At 37.4% G+C, this 17409-nt stretch overlaps 1 long non-coding RNA gene across 4 annotated transcripts in view; it reads right to left on the reverse strand.

Moving 5' to 3' along the window:
• Nucleotides 1-451: 451 nt before the first annotated feature.
• Nucleotides 452-17409, reverse strand: part of LOC308612896 — a 62759-nt gene continuing 45801 nt past the window's right edge. For 2 of the 4 annotated variants that reach the window (XR_014015157.1, XR_014015158.1), the window contains 2 exons: nucleotides 14919-15064; nucleotides 11569-13053 (listed from right to left, as the gene is read on the reverse strand). This is a non-coding gene — a long non-coding RNA (uncharacterized lncRNA). Of the gene's footprint in view, nucleotides 2396-11568; nucleotides 13054-14918; nucleotides 15065-17409 lie in introns of those variants that run through there. The other 2 variants (XR_014015155.1, XR_014015156.1) reach the window with 2 other exon arrangements.

The raw sequence follows: 17409 nt of genomic DNA on the forward strand, positions 1-17409 counted from the left end.
TATTCCTAGCAACATGTTTGAGTTCATATCAAAGAGGGTGTTCCCATTAAATTCATGTTGTAACATTAAATGCTTCAATAATTACTGAAGTAGAGGTCTGGTAAGTGAAGTCTAACAAGGAGAAAGGTACTAAAGTTTTGCACATGGTTTAAGATTTCCAACATATCTGGGTGGCATGACAGAGCTTACACATCTTCTGTTGCCATCCATTGGGAAAGCACCATTTGTGTATGTTTAATAAGAGTTAGTATATGGCTTGGTTCGGTTCACAAGACATAGAAGAAAATAGGGTTCTGAACTTTGGAATGACAGGACCAAACATTGTGTGACTACCTCTTTAAAAAGTTACAAGAATATGGGGTGGCCTAGGGCACCTCAGTGAGGGAGGCTGACTTCAAATTACCAGACAGGTCTATTATGAAGTGTTGAAAGGAGAAAGAAAAACAAATAATAAAGTTACAAAATAAAGTTTATTTTATCAAAATTAAGACTGTTTCCTTCTCTCCACTTCAGAGCAACCTTGAGATGGAACAGTCTGAGGATTACATTGCTATATCCCTTAGCAGTTAGTTCCACAGCAGGAGATGCCTGCTACAGACAAAATTATAGGGTTAGGAATGTTCACAATTCAGCAACCTGATTGGCTGACTATTCCTCAGGGCTTTTGAATCAAATATTTATACATCTAAATGGGAGGAAAGAAAAGAAAATTGTTCATAAAGAGAGTCCCAGAGCATGTATTATTAAAATAACAGATGGAAATATTATATTTTTGAAACATTCTTTCTATAAAGATGTCTTTTGAAGTGTGTTTTGGTAGGATAAACTGAGCCAAAAGTAGAGGAGAGAGAGAGAAAAAAAAAGTTTTATTTTCAAATGTTTAGTGTCAGCAGTGTACAAAGTTAGCACTTTCCAAAAAAGGCATGTCTCAAAATGCACTGCAGCACAATGTGTTTGCAAAGTCTCTACTTTACATAATAGTCTCAGGCGAGGAATAATTCAGAAAACACTTGATTGTTGTTGCTCAGTTTGTGTGTATCATCTCCTAAATCTTGACCTCTGAAATCTTTACAGAGGGTGTAGGGCCTCTCCCCACCGAACTTTTCAAGTCTCCTAAACTTATTGAAACCTAAGCTAAGAATCAGAGCATCGTCTCATAAAAGCTATTGGCCACCTCATTCTTGCTGAGATTTTGGAAACAAGCAGATTAAGAGTGTGGATTTTAAGCCACATGGCCAATATAGCTGGGCCATCTAGTCAGGGTTTAAAGAATAAAAATAGAGGCATGAAATACAAGGCAAAAAGCAAGAAATCCAGGCAGAAGGCCAAATGAAAAGTTCATCACACTTGCTTTATTTTCCTCTACGTGGGAGCTTGTACCCTTGACAAAATCAATAGTTCAGAATTATCCTGTTCTTTCCAGGAAAAATACCCCGTCACTAGGTCATCAATTTGAAGTGCTCCATGTCCAATTTCTCCATCACTTAGCTCTCAGGACATGGTTCAGTTATCCTGCTAGTCTCAGCTATTAACTGGATCTGCTATATGATGATGTGATTTATTGCATGGCAACTGGCAGTTACTCTGGCCAAGGAAAGAGAAAATTCACAGGGCCACAATTATTTTGACCTTGTATCCAGACATGATCTATGTGACAGGGATCTGAATGTAATTTCTGTTTGAATCTATTTTTATAAGGAACAAAGAAAGACTAGCCTGGGAGAAGGGATAATGGTTATGATGTGATAAATAAAGGAAGTTCATTTCCATATTGATATTTGCTGATCAGGTGATCTAGGTATTGCTAAGAGTTTGAGGATTTGGTTTTTGTATACATGCCCTGAGCATCAAACAATGGCCAGTTAGCAAAGCGTAAGAATCCAGTAATCTATGGCTTCTGAAAAAATCAAAGTGAGCAATCAGATGACAAACTCTGCCAAAAGGAAGGAGCGAGAAAGAGAAAAAAAGAGAGAGCAACTCACTCCCACCCACCAGTGGGGCCACCTCAGAGCAAAGCAAGAAAATGCTTTAGTAATGGCTCTGTAGGTGACAGCATCTGCTCAGGGAGTTGACTTAGAGAGCCTCAGAAGCTCAGGGTTCCAGCCAGCAGCAGAAAGGACTCTTGGCAGAGCTACTTCCTGTACCTCTTTTGATGACAGGGCTCAGGCTTGGAAAGGTTTTCACCAGTCTGTGGTTTCCTGGTTGTGCGTCAGTACATTCTGGCTGAAACACTTCACTTCCTTCAGGCCAGCCCCTCCACCAATGGCTCCCAGCTCCATGGTTCACTTTCTCCAGCTTTGAACTAGACTCCAAGGACACTGCTGGCTGCGGCAAGAGCCCTGAATGAGAGGCTTACAGCTGGGATGATAGCTTTCTCCTACTTGTGACAGGGATCCTAAGTGGAAAAAAATAGGTTTAATGGGGTCACACCAAAAATCCACTGAAGTATTGAAGCATGGAATATTATGTAGTTCTCACACAATCTCTTTTCAGAGACATTCTGCAAAATAGAAGCACCTGGGCAAGTAGTTAAAATACAGAGATTCCCAATCCAATCTCAGACCTTCCCAATCCAATCTCTAAGTGGAGACTGGGAATCTGTATTCTTAAGAATCTCTTTCACCATGCTGATGTATAGTCACTGTCTAGTATAATATACTCAATTTTATAAATTAGGATACTCAGACCCAGAAAGGTTGAGTAACTTTGCTCAGGTAAAACAGGTTCTAACGATGCTCCTAACCATGGAGTGTCCTTGTGTGATTTGACTCTCCAAAAAGAACTCATTCTGCTTACATAGGGCCCCTTTTTAATCCCACTATCCTCAGCTCAGGTCATATTAGAAAAATGTGTAAGTTCAGAACAGCTATCAGAAAAGGTAATACTTTTGTTTATCTGTTTTGGGTGAGGAGATTTATATAAAGGAACCTGAGACACTGGACGTTCACAATAGCTCACACACAAAAAATGAACTCCTCAGACTGATAATTACATACAGTCATTCAAAAATGTCAGGGTTGGCCATAGAACAAGGTTTCTGCCTAGTGATTTGGGGGATTGGTAGAGATCAGGAAGGACTGAACAGAAGACCAAAGAATTTCCCAAAGAAAATGGATGATTTTCCTCTTGAAAATGAATGGTATTAGAAACATTACAATTTACAATGGATCAGAACCATTGTAAGCTGAAAATTGTACCAAAAATAATATATGCTTTTATCATTCACACAGTTACAGACCAGAGTTTAGATTGTGCCAGGAGTCACAGACTATCTCAGAGAAATCATAATCCCATGTGATTAAGTACTTAATAGTAAAAGCATGGAAGAAATTTTTTAAAGAGTACAGGAATAAAAATTGTGGTTGGTTATACAATTTTTGGAGTGAGATATATATGAGTCAAAATCCCAGATCTACCACTGACTAGCTGTGTGGCCTTGAGTAAGTTATTTAACTTCCTTCAGTCTAATTTCCTCATCTATAAAATGAAGCCTGACAGGGCTCTTAAAAATATTAAAGAATGGTGGAGTGTGGGGAGGGGGAGTAATTGGTGAAGGGGTCGGGGGCTGAGGTTACTGAAGAAAACAAAAGGCAAAAGGAAAAATGCAGGTGAACCAAGATTATCCAAGGAGAAATACATCTAGACTAATAAGGCCCAAAGAGTAACAACCTAAAAATATTTGTATGATAATTAATCTAAAAATTTAAGCTGAGTTTTTTCATCAAATCTCCGGAGTCCTGTGCCCATAGACAAACTATACCCAGCCTAAGGAGTATGTAAAGATTGTTGAACATGACTATAATATATGCATTGTATCTGCTCCATGAAATTAAGAATTTTACCTGTTTTGTTCACTCTTGTGCCCAGTGTTTTGTTGTGGAATGAATGAGTGGGTTGGTGGAATCTAATAAGGTCCAAAAGCCTCGATACGTCAACAAGGGAGGAGATCAATGAGTATGTAATGAGTGTACTTCTGGATGATGGTCTGTCCTGTACACATCTGTGCCATTTCTGTTAGCCATAACAACCAAGGGATGAAGAAAGTTGCTCTATTATGTTGCCAAAACACCTTGAATGCTACATTGATATCAATGAAATTGAAGAACAATTGCCTAGAGAGAGGTTCTGATATTAGTAATAAACTGCCCAATAAATAGAAGGTATTACGGTTACTATCTCAAATTAGATGACATGTCACAAAAGTCAAAAGTTTGCTCTAGATTCCACATATGCAGAGCAGGAATAGAGACGTAGATGTAGAGAACGGACATGTGGACACAGCAGAGGAAGGGGAGGGTGGGACTAACTGGGAGATTAGGATTGACATATATACACTACCATGCGTAAAATAGCTAGTGAGAACATGCTATAAAGCACAGGAAGCTTAGCTCGGTGCTCTATGACAACCTAGACGGGTGGGATGGGGGGCAGGAGGGAGGTCCAAGAAGGAGAGGATATAGGTATACATAAAGCTGATTCACTTCACTGTATAGCAGAAACTAACAAAACATTGTAAAGCAATTACACTAACAATAATAATAATAATAATAAGTTTGCTCTAAATGTCTCCAAAATATTGCTTCAATTTAATGAAGACTTGGTGGATAGGTGTTGGAAATAGACGGCAATTTAACAAATCCTTTTTTTATAGAATTGAAGTTCAAAGCCATTAACTTTTAGAAAGAAAAGAAGGAAGGAGGGAGAGAGGGAGGGAAGAAGGAGGAAGGAGGTGGAAAAAGAGGAAAATGAAAGAAGGAAGGGGGCTTCCCTGGTGGCACAGTGGTTGAGAGTCCGCCTGCCGATGCAGGGGACACAGGTTCGTGCCCCAGTCCGGGAAGATCCCACATGCCGCTGAGTGGCTGGGCCCATGAGCCATGGCTGCTGAGCCTGCGCGTTCAGAGCCTCTGCTCTGCAACGGGAGAGGCCACAACGGTGAGAGGCCCGCATACCGCAAAAAAAAAAAAAAAAAAAGGAAGGAAGGAAGGAAAGAAAACCAACAAAGACAGCATAGGACCATATACTTAAACCAAATTATAAGTAAGCAGAAAACTGTAGTTATTTTCTAATTTATTTTCTGTTAAAATATTCTTAGCATAACAATACTTGTTATGCTAAGAATATGAGTCAAATTGTCACAAAGAACAAGAGTTCCCACTTCACAGCTGTCTGCTGCGAGCCCAGTGCCTTGGTCAGTGAAAGTGATATGGTATGCTGGTTATGAACTCAAGCTTGACGTCAGAGAGGTGAGAGTTTTTCATCTCACTAATTCTGTGAATTCAAACAAGCCACTTATCTGGACTAAGCCTCAGTTATTTTTGTTTTTCTTCAAAAAAGAGATAGTAATACATGCTTCTCAGGAGTTTTGTAAAGTTTGATCCAGAATCTATTACACTCTTAAGGCTCAACAAAGGCTATCTATCATTTTCATCATCATCATTGTTAATATTATTGAGATTTAAAAATACCTCAGATTTATCATTTAAAAATGTGTTATGTCATTTGGTCTTGAAAATGGAGCTGGGAAATATACTCATTGCCGGGCCTCATGGGAGAAGGATCTGAAAGCTCTAATCCCCTGCAGCAGTTGGGATGGCTATATTTAGCTTTTATATATAGCCTTAAGCTCACAAACTGCATGCAACTTTTACTGTTCTTTGCAATCGACCTTCTGGTTACACAGAATAAATTTTACCTTTTGCTGATGGAGCAATGAAAGCAAAGAAAAATAAATACTTGGCCTGGGATCATAAGATGAGCCATAATTATCATAATTCCCCAAATCCCAGTCCCAGATTCAGCCAAACAAACTAGAGTTTCCATGAGGTTTAACAGTGGTGTCAACCCTAGAGATATTTGGGACAGTTTTAAAACAATCCAAGTATACTTTGTATTTCCGATTTGAATAAAAGAGTGAACTAAAACAGAGGAATCAAGAATACAAGACAGTGTAAAGGAAGCAAAAAAATCTTTTCAGTTCTGCTGTAAAAACAAAGTACATTTGATTCATGAGCTATAGGAAGATTATTCTGCCAACAGAGAACCAAGAGTGAGGTCAGTTTCAGAGAAAAATTATTAACATAGTCTATGTTGTTACTAAGGTCGTTGCACGGAGACCTAAAAATTTTTTTAATAAAATAAGAAATATTGAGTCAAATTCTGAGAGGCCAGAGAATGGAACAGAAAGAACATAGAAGTAGGAATAAGGTGACCTGACTCTTTCTATCAGTAATTGAACTGCTTTATGGAAATCACATAGTTGTTCAAATAGAGATATCTAATCTAACCCTACAGAATTGTTTTAAGGACACAATAAAAGTGCGTTTTTTAAAATGTTTCCAAAACTTTATCCAGGGAACTCCCTGGTGATCCAGTGGTTAGGACTCCACGCTTCCACTGCAGGGAAGATCCCTGATTGGGGAGATCTTGCATGCCATGGGGCATGGCCAAAACAAAATTAAATTAATTAAAAAAATTAAAAAATAAAAACCTTATCCACTCAAAGAAAACAAACAAAAACCAACAACAACAACAACAAAAAACCCTGGGAAAAATGTAGCCCTAAATCCCACTCTCCTTTACCCACAAATAAATGTTCATTAACCACTAGGTATTAGATATTACAAAGGGTTCAAAAATTTATAAAACATTAATTCTATACTTGAAAGTTTCAGTTAAAGGGTAAAACATGAAAGGATGTAATTATATAAAGATAAATCAAGACATTTTGAAAATTACTGAAAGAAGACTGTTGTAGAAATGCATTCATGATGATGAGAGACTGCTAAAATCTGGAATGTCTAGGAAAACAAAAGGAAGTTGAATTTGAGATACAACATGAAGGATTTAAATTGTTAAAATGAAAGTGTGGAGGGGTTTATGTTATACTGAAGAATTAGAAATTTATTTTATGAACACTAAAATAAAATCCAAAAATTTTTGTGTAGAAATGAATCTTTTGGAAGACTCATTTAGCCAAAGTGGTTTGGATGAAGATTATAAGTAAGAAGACTCTTTAGAAGGTATTTGTGAAAATTCAACTATAATAACAAGAACCTGAAATACAGTGATGGTTCTGGGAATTAAAATGAAACGAAGTGTGTGAGAGCTCGTCTGAGAGATTTCTTAAAAAAAAAAACCCTACAAAGTCTGACAATAGATTAGGTGGATAAAGTAAAGATCAGGATAAAAATTAGGCAAGTGTGAGTGTGGTTTTAAGCCTAAGTCTAGAAAAATATGGTACCATTTATAGACCTAGGATATCAAAAGGAGAATGTTTTGGTAACTTCTGAGAATAAAATTTTCAGTACTGTGCTTATGGAGTGGTAATAGCTGTAAAAATTCATCTGGCAGGTATGCTCAGAGATGTCACAAGAAATCAGGGGTAGGCTAGAGGAAAATCAGAGACTGGGAACCAAAGAATTTAGGGCCATATTTGGCAAATCCCAATTATCTGTAAATATGTTATCTACCTTGTAGACAAAGCATCATCCGTTATGACATAAGCAGTATATCGACTTCACACAGCCTCAGGAAAATCAATAGCAAAATCTGCTTAAATGTTACCAAAACCCAGGTGCCCTCATGTCTTTCAGAGTGTATATGGAATATGTCAACAGAATAACTTTTGTTATAGTACATTCTAAGAATGACGATTTTATTATCCTAATAATTGGTGACAAATACCTTAATAACTGTGGTAGGCAGAATGATGGTCCCTCACAGCTATCTACGTTCTAATCCTTGCAACCTATGAATATGTCACCTTACATTGCAAAAGGGACTTTGTAGAGGTGAAAAAGTTAAGAATCTTGAGGTTGGGAGATTATCCTGGATTATCCAGGTGGTTCCAATGTAATCAGAAGAAATTATTTCAGTGATAAAGTAGGGCAGGAGAATCAGAGTCAGAAAGAGATTGATTTGAAGATGTTATGCTTCTAACTTTGAGATGGAGAAAGTGGCCATGAGCCAAGGAATGCAGGCAACATCTAAAAGCTGGAAAGGGCAAAGAAGCAGATTCTCCCCTAGAGCCTCTAAAAGGAATGCAGCCCTGTCTGCACCTTGATATTGCCCAGTGAGACTCTTACTGAACTTCTGACCTACAGAACTGCAAGGTAAAATTTTTGTGTTTTTAAAGCCACTATGTTTGTGGTAACTTGTTACAGAAACAATAGAAAACTCATGCGATGATATTACATATATTTTCTGAGTAATACTTGTTCATTGTAGAAAATTTAGAAACTATAAACAGATATTTTTAATAATATAAAGATCAAAATTACTTTTCTGACCATGATAGAATAACTGGTACCTGACTTGCCCTCCTGTCATAAAAAAATCTAGAAAACTGGACAAAATATAAGAAATATATAAAAAAAAACTGTTTTCAGACACAGAACTTTACTCTCTATAGGAAGTAAAGAAAATGAAGTGAGCTCTATAATCCCCCAGCTTTGTCCCTGAAAACACATTTGAGACCACATTTGTATTCCAATCATCCAAAATGGAGGGACTTTTTGAAAACGCATAGCATAGAGTAGAGACTCAAGAAGTTTACACCTTAGTTGTAGGACAAAATTAGCTCTAGAGGAGAGACAACTCACACTTCCACTAAGAAAGCTTTTTTTTTTTTTTTTTTTTTTGTGGTACGCGGGCCTCTCACTGTTGTGGCCTCTCCCGTTGCGGAGCACAGGCTCCGGACGCGCAGGCTCAGCGGCCATGGCTCACGGGCCCAGCCGCTCCACGGCATGTGGGATCTTCCTGGACCAGGGCACGAACCTGCGTCCCCTGCATCGGCAGGCGGACTCTCAACCACTGCGCCACCAGGGAAGCCCAAGAAAGCTTTTTTTTTTTTTTTTTTTTTTTCTTTTTGCGGTATGTGGGCCTCTCACTGCTGTGGCCTCTCCCGTTGCGGAGCACAGGCTCCGGACGCGCAGGCCCAGCGGCCATGGCTCACGGGCCCAGCCGCTCCGCGGCATGTGGGATCCTCCCAGACCGGGGCACGAACCCGTATCCCCTGCATCGGCAGGCGGACTCTCAACCACTGCGCCACCAGGGAGGCCCAAGAAAGCTTTTTTTAAACAAAGCCTGAAAGAACTAAGTGGAATCTCAATTAATCTAACCAGCACTGCAAACAAAATTCAACACTCTTTAAAGAAAGAAAACATTCAGGAAGCCTTGTTGAATTTGCTATTTCAGCTTCCCCTTATGGGTCTCACAGATTCTAATAATATTGGGTTAATAGGAGAAAGGGGAAAGGAAGAGGACAGAATCAAAAGGCTAGTCTTAGGGTGGAAATTTTTAAAACCTTATTAAGGAGTAAGATGAATAAAGCAAATACTGATAGGGACAAACCAAAGGAGAAACAGGAGAGTCACAGGATTCATCCAGCAGGGTGGAAATCGTTAGACAGCTATTAAACTGTGGGATGAACAAAACAGATATTGATGGGGTTAAAACAAAGGTTTTAGTACAGCACTACCAAAGGTTGAGTGGACCAAAGGAACTCCCTGCTGGTCCCTAAAAAAAAAAAAAAGAAAAAAAAGAAAGAAAGCAAAATACCCAAACTCATCAGTGTAATAGTCACAATCAAAAAGGACTAGATAAACAAAAATCTTGGAAATTCGACCCATAACCAAAAGAAAAATGAATCAATAGAAACAGATGCAGAAATGATAGAGATGGTAGAATTAGCAGATAAAGAATATTAAAACAGCTATTACAAATATGATCATGAATTTAAAGTAAAAGAGGAACATAAGAACGAGAAGTGGAAACAGTAAAGAAGAATCAAATTGAACTTCTAGAGATCTTAATGTGTATAGAGTTAATAACAGGGCTTCACATTATTTACAATAGCCAGGACATGGAAGCAATGTAAGTGTCCATCGACAGATGAATGGATAAAGATGTTGCACATATATACAATGGAATATTACTCAGCCATAAAAAGAAATGAAACTGAGTTATTTGTAGTGAGGTGGATGGACCTAGAGTCTGTCATACAGAGTGAAGTAAGTCAGAAAGAGTAAAACAAACACCATATGCTAACACGTATTTATGGAATCTAAAAAACAAACAAAAAATGGCTCTGAAGAACCTAGGCGGAGGACAGGAATAAAGATGCAGATGTAGAGAATGGACTTGAGGACACTGGGAGGGGGAAGGGTAAGCTGGGACAAAATGAGAGAGTGGCATGGACACATATACACTACTAAGTGTAAAATAGATAGCTAGTGGGAAGTAACCATATAGCACAGGGAGATCAGCTCAGTTCTTTGTGACCACCTAGATGGGTGGGATAGGGAGGGTGGGAGGGAGGTGCAAGGGGGAGGGGATATGGGATATATGTATATGTATAGCTGATTCACTTTGTTATACAGCAGAAACTAACACAGCATTGTAAAACAATTATACTCCAATAAAGATGTTAAAAAAAAACAGGGCTTCAAAAATACATAAAACGGAAACATAAGAATGAAATGAGAAATAGAAAAGTCCATGATTATAGTTGGGTGCAAAAACACTTCTGTCCTAGTAATAAAACAAGTTCATAGAAAATCAGTCAGGAAAGTTTGAACAACACTAGCAAACAACTTGAAACCTATTTGACATACACAAACAATGACAGGATAGACATTCCTTTCAAGTACAAATGGAACATTTACCTAGAGAAACCATATGCTGAACTATAAAATACATTCAGATAGGCTAAAAAGAATTGAAGTCATACAGAATATCCCCTCTAACTTCAACAAAATTAAATAAGAAATTAATAACACAAGATATATAAAAAAATTCCCATGTATTTGGAAATTTAACAACATACCTCTCAAGCAGTGAATTAAAGAAGAAAATTGCAAGGCAAATAAGATAATATTCAACTGTATGAAAGTGAAAACAGCATATCATTTAGCTGGGATGCAGCTAAAGCAGTGCCTGGAGTTAAATTTATAGCTTTAGTGCTTATATTAGAAAGAAAGAAAAAAAAGAATGTCTGCCACCAATGATCTAAGCTTTCATTTTAAGGAGCTAGAATGTGCTGTATAAAAAGTAAATAAAATAAAATTCAAAAATTAAAAAGGAGCTAGAAAAAGATGACTATTAAACATAAAAGAAGTGTAAAGAAGAAAATTATAAAGATGAGCAAAAATCAGTGAAATAGAGAAGAGAAAATCAATAGAGAAAAATTAAAAATCTAAGAGCTACTTCTTTAAAAGTATCCATAAAATTTATAAACATCTAGCTAGGTTGATTAAAAAGACAAAGATTTTCACTAACCATAATGAAAAAAATATTAAATTAACTTAATTAAAAACTTAAAAAAAACCAAACTCTGGTCTTCAAATGACATCCTTAGGAAATTAAAATGCAAGCCATAGACTGGGGGGGAAATGTCTATAAGACATTATGATAATACAATATCAGATAATATGTAATACATGTATCTGGCCTGTAACATATATATATATATATATATATATATATATATATATATATATGTATATAAGCCTTATACAGTATTAAAAAACCCTCAAGTTTTCAAAAATGGTTAAAAAATTTGAATAGAACTTTTGCAAAAGAAAAAATATATATGACCAACGAGTAGCAGAAAATATGTTACACATAATCAGTAATCAGGGAACACAAATCAAACCCACAATGAAGCATTATTATACATGCATTTAGAATGGTAAAAAAAACTGTCAATATTCACTGGTTTTATGGATGAAAAGCAACAGAAAGTCTCATACATTGATGGTAGAAGTGTAAAATAGTACACCTCTTTAGAATGCAGTTTGACAATTTGTATTAAAGTACACTTACTGTTTGACCAGTGATTTCATTTCTAGGTATTTACAATAAAAGCTGAAAACATATGTCCACAAAATGTCTTATATACAGATGTTCATAACAGCTTTATTTTTAATGACCCCAAACTGGAAACAGCCTAAGGGTCTATAAACAGGTTAATGGAGAAACAAATTATGAATACTACTCAGCCAAAATAATTTTAAAAATAAAAGAGGAACGAACTACTGCCGCATTCAACAACATGAAGTTTCAATAACATTGCACGGACAGAAGAAAGCGAGAAACAAGAGTATGTGCACTTATATGTATTTTCCATTATACTGTTGTATATTCCATTATGTGAAATCTAGAGTAGGCAAAACTAATATCTCAATTTTGTTAGAGTTAGTTCTAATTTTTCCAAACTTTTTGTTTATAGTTGAGGTAATATTCTGTGCACTATTTGATACCATTTTCTCTACCTCTATCACTTATAGTCAATTTACCATATCATCAATAATTATTTGTAGACATTAAACAGCTTAATGATCCCTACTTTATTATTTTAATAAAAATTATCTTATAGTTTAGACTGTCAAGTTTTCAGTTTTATAAATAATAGTCCAGTGATCATCTCTGCACATAAAGCTTCATCCACATTTGTATCATTTCTTTAGGAAAGATTTCTAGAAAAGAAATATTGGGTTAGGTTAAAGGATAAAGGAAGACAATATTTTTATGTGGCTCTTTTCTGGATTTGCTTTATAAGAATTCTACTTAAAAGCTTAGACACATTGACAACCTGGCCTGTGATTCTTATTTCAGGTTAGTGATTTGTTTGGAAGACACATTTTGATTAATTAGCCTCTTAGGAATTAGGGCAAAGACCATAAGGAACTGTTAACAAAACATAGTGGCAAAATGCCCATGGAAGTTTGGTTCTGTTGCTGGTAGATCCTTTGCTTTGTTGAGTCCTATAAGGAGTCATCTATGAACTTTGGTGGTAGAAGCTGGAGTGGAGGTGAACTGTTCCACTGACTCCTCATGGTTCGTTCTCCTTATTCCTCAGGTCTCTCTCGATGTCTTCTTCTCGGAGAGGTCTTCCCTAGCTTCCCCTTGTAATTCAATGACTCCCGTGCTTGCGTGCACACACATGTGCACAAACACTCCAGTCACTCCTTCTTTCCCCTTAGTCTGATACATATTTTTTCTTCATGGCACTTGTTCTCATCTGACATCTGCCACATGCACCATTCCCGTCCCCTGGAAGAAAGTAAGCTCCATGAGAGCTGGGATTTTTTGTTGTTGTTCATTGTCATATCCCTATTACCTGGGATGTATTTGTCTCACAGTAGGTGAGTGACTGCTTCTCAATAAGCCTTTAATTATTTGTTGAATGAAAGCTTGAATGAATAGGGATGAGGAGCTTTAAATTGCTGGCAGAAAATCCTGGAGTAAAGAAAAATTAATGCAAGGCTGGGTATTGCCGGAAGAGGAAGCTACACCAAAACAAAGCAAAAAACTCCTGGGGAATAATTAAAATGTCTACTGTGATTGTTTAAATAGCTGATAGTTGTATTTAAATTGTTTGCTATAAGTTTATGAGGAAAGCTCAACACCTACCTCCCATTCTGCTACAAAATCTTTAGTTAAATCTATAATATATGAGTGATTTCGGTGGGAAATGTGGAATGGGTTGAGTTCTACTGTAAATTTGACAAGAGAAGTTCAGAGTCAAACAGTAAAGCACTTGTAAACAAATGTAAGAAAAGGTGCTTCCAGATTCTTCCTTTCTTGGCCATAGATAATGTTGTCAAGAATGAATCACCGGGCTTCCCTGGTGGCTCAGTGGTTAAGAATACGCCTGCCAATGCAGGGGACATGGGTTCCAGCCCTGATCCGGGAAGATCCCACATGCTGCGGAGAAACTAAGCCCTTGTGCCACAACTACTGAAACCTGCACGCCTAAAGCCCACGCTCTGCAACAAGAGAAGCCACTGCAATGAGAAGGCTGCACACCCACCACACAAAGAGTAGCCCCCGCTCACTGCAACTAGAGAAAAGCCTGTGCACAGCAACGAAGACCCAACGCAGCCAAAAAAAAAAAAAAAAGAATGAATCACCACTCATGATTAGCAGTACACTAGTACACTATTTTTAACTTACACACATCATATCTCTTCAGGGTCACATAAGTGATTTATGAAGAAAATGAATTTTATCATGGAAGACATTAGAACAGAATAAACAAAGACATTGGAGGTAAATGATGACTTAAGGTCTTAAAATTCATAAACCATTTAGATAGTAAGTCCACAAACTCTCGAAAGGTGTACTGGAAATAGTAGACCAAACTCATGATTAATGAAGACTATTCAACATGATCATATGTTCTATTTCAAAGTTTTATATTAAAATCAATTTAGTTCCTCCTTTATTTTGACTAGGTAAGATGAGAACACCATAAAAAGAGTTATCTCCACAGGAAGGCATTTTCTCACCAGCGTAATAACACATTTTACAGATTCTTAGATTATGGTAGTAGTAAAAAATCCAGACGATTGCTTATTAGTTCAAGGTTTCTGTCTACTGAAACCAGTAGTTACCATATTTTCTAGATTCTAAGATGCCATTGACTGTCATATGCACCATTAATTTAATAACAAATGTGGGCACAAAAATAAACAAACTTACTAAGTGTTCACACTAAATATGAGATGCATTCCAACCATGGAAAAAGTAAATTATGGGCAAGTGCATTTTATCATTGGGAAAATACTATACTTTGAAAATAGATGATATGAATTCAGCAAGTTCATTGTTTACTGGTTTTGAGACCTGTATCAAAACACTGGATCCTTTTGGTTCTCAGTCATCTGACACTACAAGGAGACCATTCTCTTCCTCCCTGTAAGGTGGAGGAAGAGAAGGACTGAGGAAGGGAAAAGCAGATCAGATGATCTTTGAGGAATCACTCTAGCTCTAAGGCTCTAAGGCTGTGGTTCCATGTTTTTTGATAATACAATTATTGAAAGGGAGAAGATCCTGATTTAGTTAATTCATGCAAACACTTGTGTTGATTTTCATTCTCAGCTAAATCTTTATCTAAGTGCGTAGAGAATATCTACCTTTGTAACCTCTGATTTTGAGAAGGCCCTTGAAGTTGACGATTTTAGGAGTTGGTGAGTCATTCTTTCTTCATAAAATCTTCGACGACAAGCTCCAATAGCTAAAGTAGACATGGCTTCCAATGAGCAGGACGGCAGCTCCACTTCTAATAAGTTAATCCAATGGGTTTTGTCATGAGCAAAACAAGAAATCATGTTTTTAATCATACTAAAAGGTCTCTGCATCTTGTTAACATCTGGAGTTCAATCACTTCTGTGCTAAAAACCGGGGAATGCTTCAGCAGGGCATAAATCTTGCCCCTCATAGTACATGCGATCCAGATGCTGGAGGAGAATTAATGTTCGTTTGTAACACATCTGGTGTCGGCAGCTTTTAGTAAACTCTAATAGAAAGAGTGCAGAACTAACATGGCATTACACCTTTCCTCGGGCCAGGGGTTCTAGACTGAAGGTAAAAGCCTGCAGGTGTCCCTTGGGGCTTAGCAATAAACTGCACTAATCAGCTCTGGCATTGTGTTAAGTGCAGGGTGTTTTGAATTTTCCACAGAAATTTCACAGCCAAGTAATTTTACATTCTAACTGTCTGCTTTTGACAACTCTTTAGATTTGCCGCCATCTTGAAACTCCAAATAAAGTAAAAGTCCAGAGTCATTGTCAGGGTTGGGCTACCCCAAAAGATGGAAAGGGCAGATCATGACCAGATTGATAGTGAGGGAAAAACAAGACTGAACTAACTGTAGGTATGAGAAGTAGCTTGGAATCTGCAGTGAAAGGCAGTCTGGTGGAGTTGAGAGAGCAATGAATTTGAACTGGGACATCTGAGCTTAAGTCCCACCTCTGGTGTGTGTGCAGAAGTCCAGAATTACCTAGGTCACAGTTTTCTCAGAAGGACATTTAAGAACCAAATAGGATGATGGCTTTTTGTAACAAAAGAATTAAATCTAAATTTCTTAGAAGAGCATCTTAATTCACTTCATAATATAGCTTTCCTTTCCAAATGCCTTTGTCCTCAACATATTCCTGGGTTTTAAACTACCATAAATATCTTGCTTTTTAAAGACCTGTTGTTTAGGGCTTCCTTGGTGGTGCAGTGGTTAAGAATCCGCCTGCCAATGCAGGGGACATGGGTTTGAGCCCTGGCCTGGGAAGATCCCACAGGCCGCAGAGCAACTAACCCCATGCGCCACAACTACTGAGCCTGCGCTCTAGAGCCCGCGAGCCACAACCACTGAAGCCTGCGCACCTAGAGCTGGTACTCTGCAACAAGAAAAGCCATGGTAATAAGCCCACGCAGCGCAGTAAGAGTAGCCCCCGCTCGCTGCAACTAGAGAAAGTCTGCGCGCAGCAACAAAGACCCAACGCAGCCAAAAATAAATACATTTATTTAAAAAAAATAATAAAGTTACATCAATTAACATTCAAAAAAATGTGTACTTTTGAGCTTTCCATGCTATTATTGGTTTTAATGCTTTGCTTCGGTTCATTTGCTGACCTGTTATTTCCCACTTAGCTCTAAGTCTCCATAATGCACTTGTACAAGTCTCTATTCATGAAGCACTTTTCATGAAGCATTATATATTTCCCATTGTTTTTTGTGCCTATCTTCTTGGCTAGACTTTGATCCTATTTCATGAGAATCTATTAGAGAAGAGGTGGTATCTATTGGAAGCATTTAATAAAGTCTGAGGGATACATTTCATGTTGTTGCAGATGGCCTCCAAGTAAATCATACTTCTAGAAGAAAATTATTTATTATAGTCAAGTGATAGAACATGCAAATGCTGCTGGGTAATTGGAGGGTTTATATTAGGGTTTTAAAGAACATCTAGTTAACTATGTGTTTTTATGATGGCATTGTGTTCTTTTGGGGGTCAGGCTTTGAGGTCAGGGGAGTAAGATGTTCACACCACAAAAGCATCTAAAGAGAGATCAGATTCACATCTTCCCATTCATGCTCTGCTGGGCCCTTGTGCTCACTGAGGGAAATCGTGGGTGAAATCATCCACCCTATTCAAAGTGTTCTTCTTTATTTTAATTTTGTGCAGCATGTATGGTTGAATTATATGAGTTAAATGTGCATATGATGTGACTCCATTAATCTCTTATGTTTTGAATTTGGTATTTGTAACTATAACTAGAATGCCAGAAGAAGCTTCTTTCCAATTTAGACTTGAAAACCGCCACACTACAAAATGAATCATATAGAATAAAAGAGATAAGACATGAACACTGATAAATGTTTATCATCTCATTAGAAGAAAAAAATGTGAACTAAAAAAGTAAGATTGACAATGGTATTGATGTCTTAAAGGGACAGATCTCTAGCAGTGATAAAATCCTAACTTGAATTTGCTTGGATAGCACTTATGTTTTCCCCAGTACTTGTTTCATTCATTTCATGTATTTGCCATTTCTGTCCATCTGTGAAGTAAAGCACTAGGGAAGCAAGAAAACTAAAGAATGGCTATAACAATCTAAAAGTAGCCAGGCA

Source organism: Mesoplodon bidens, assembly GCF_964165515.1.
Source record: "Mesoplodon bidens genome assembly, chromosome: 2".
Taxonomy (NCBI): domain Eukaryota; kingdom Metazoa; phylum Chordata; class Mammalia; order Artiodactyla; family Ziphiidae; genus Mesoplodon; species Mesoplodon bidens.